Raw genomic sequence first — 2500 nt, 5'->3', positions numbered from 1 at the left:
AGTATCCACACTCGAGGAGGATACTTCGGATTAAATCTAAATCCGGATTTTTGAGATTCACCATTTCAGCGTTTTTTTGGGAAAGGATTTGAAAAAAGTATTTTTGACAAGTTGTTTTCCATGCAAAAATGATACACAACAGCTACCGTACATGACAGTTTATACAGCTTATACTCAAAGTTTATCAGGTTATCACGGAATGAATCGGTCTGAGATTTTCAATATGGGCACCGAGCAATTAACGGTTAACGTCTGAGTGCACTTGCGACCACAGAGGTTGGTATAAGTATATCGTAAATAAAAGGAAAAACAAACAGCTTACTTTGTTATAATCACCAACAGAGAGACCTAGTAGAGAGAAGTTCGATACAAAAATCTTCAGATTTTTCAAACCGCACAAACGGGAACACCTGCCAAGATGTTTTCCTGTCGTTTTAAAACGGCAAAAACATTTACTCTATTTTTAATCAATTATTTATGAGAAGAAATCCGAAGAAAGCACCCGTTTCACGGAAACTGATGGGAGTCTAAAAGAATGGTATTTTAATATTATTTCCATTTAAAAAATGTCAAAGCAGTGCCACTAGATTTCGTATGCAACAGCGTGCCTCTAAATTTGACATATATGGTGCGTTTTTTTGGGAAAATCCAAAAAAGGATTTTGCGTTTTTTGGGCGAAATCCAAAAACGGATCATGAATCCAAAGTATCCACACTCGAGGAGGATACTTCGGATTAAATCTAAATCCGGATTTTTGAGATTCACTATTTCAGCGTTTTTTTGGGAAAGGATTTGGAAAAAGTATTTTTGACAAGTTGTTTTCCATGCAAAAATGATACACAACAGCTACCGTACATGAAAGTTTAGCCCAAATGTTTTTACCGTACGATCAAAGACATGAACAGGTCAAAAGTAGTTAGGTTTCCTGCGAATTTCACACCAGAAAGTACACTAAAAGTTTCTTGACAGCAACAATATTGTTAACACCTTTCCTACATCTAAAAAAGCGTGTTTTTCGTCTTTTCTTTTTATAGATTGTTAAGGTATTTTTTTCTAGTGGCACTTTCATTTAAGAATTTCTCCAAAACAAACTTAACCGCTATTGCTGTTGAAATTTTAGCAAATTTCAATAAGAAATGACCAGTCGATAATGGGTATAAATATTAACTAAAGGGGAAGGAGTATAAGCTTTCACAATATGCAGACGACACCTCCTGTTTCGTGCGAGACATAGATTCAGTTGTAAAACTTTTTGAGAAATTAGAGGCTTTTAAAAGTTGTTCGGGATTGGAACTAAACAGATCAAAAACGGAGGCAATGTGGTTGGGAAAAAAGAATCCACAACCCACAAATGGCTTCGGCATTAACTGGCCCCTGAAGTGTGTGTGTCTCAGCGCTTGCTTCTCCCGTGACTCGGAAATATCCGTAAAATATAATTTTGAAAAAAGATTGCTTGCTCTAGAAAGATGTCTTAACATGTGGTCATCACGAGATCTCACACTTTACGGGAAAATAAACATTGTCAAAAATTTAGCTCTTTCAAAGATAGTTTTTATTGCCTCTGTTCTGAGTGTACCCAGTGGATTTGTTGACCAAGTGAGTAAGCTTCTTTCTAGCTTCGTATGGAACCACAAACCGCCTAAAATCGAACATTCCACAATGATTGGTAAGATTAAGGACGGCTGACTTAATATGCCTGACTTTAAATTCATAAATAAATCTTTCAAAGCAGGTTGGGTAAAACGGTTTCTCAATCCTCAAACGCAGTCCTGGAAGAAAATACCCTTCGATCTATTACAGCACGTAGGTGGCCCTCTGCTATTCGAATGTAATTTCTCTATAAAAACTTTGCCTGAATTGTCCTTCCTTCCACCTTTTAACCGCGACGTCATAAATGTTTGGGAAGAGATTATCAAGCACACTCCCACAACAAAAAAAGAAATAGAAAATGAGATCTTATGGAATAACCACTTTATCACGATAGGCGGAAAATCCATTTTTTATCGACAATGGTATAATGCCGGAGTAAAGACCTTATCGGATATTCTATACGAAGAAGGAAATTTCTTGCCCTTCCATGAATTTAGGAAAAAGTATAAAATAAAAACAAACTTTCTGCGTTATTTTGGGTTGTGCAACGCCATTCCAAAGTACTGGAAAGAAGCCTTTAACCGTGATCTTGAAAACGAATCAGTTACTACAGGACAGTCTGCGACACACCCTTTAAATATTTCATTTTGGACTTGTCAGCAAGCACGTTCACTTTACGTCTCCTAAACGTTCAAATACCTACATCTAAAGCTCGTCTAACTAAGGCCGATTTTTACTGATCAGAGCATCGAGGCGTTATACATTCTCCCTTTTAAAGTCACCAAAAACATAAAACTCTCGATGTTTCAATTCAAAATCAATCACCATATTCTTTACACTCGCAGCAAACTTTTTAGAGCTAAAATTATCAAAAACGATGAATGTCAATTGTGTGGTGTAAGACAGACCT

The 2500-nt window shown here is 36.5% G+C and overlaps 1 protein-coding gene across 2 annotated transcripts in view; it reads right to left on the bottom strand.

Moving 5' to 3' along the window:
* LOC138026485 (lactadherin-like) overlaps window positions 1-2500 on the bottom strand; it is a 60726-nt gene that overhangs the window by 26262 nt on the left and 31964 nt on the right. Inside the window, exon 1 of one of the 2 annotated variants that reach the window (XM_068873860.1) lies at window positions 323-405. The exons of the other annotated variant lie outside the window; for it this stretch is intronic. The gene's annotated coding sequence lies outside the window, so the exon portion shown is untranslated. Of the gene's footprint in view, window positions 1-322; window positions 406-2500 lie in introns of those variants that run through there. 2 annotated transcript variants of the gene reach the window in all.

This window comes from Montipora capricornis, chromosome 12 (genome assembly GCF_036669925.1).
Source record: "Montipora capricornis isolate CH-2021 chromosome 12, ASM3666992v2, whole genome shotgun sequence".
Classification (NCBI taxonomy): Eukaryota; Metazoa; Cnidaria; class Anthozoa; order Scleractinia; family Acroporidae; genus Montipora; species Montipora capricornis.
This window is presented reverse-complemented; position numbering and strand designations above follow the sequence as displayed.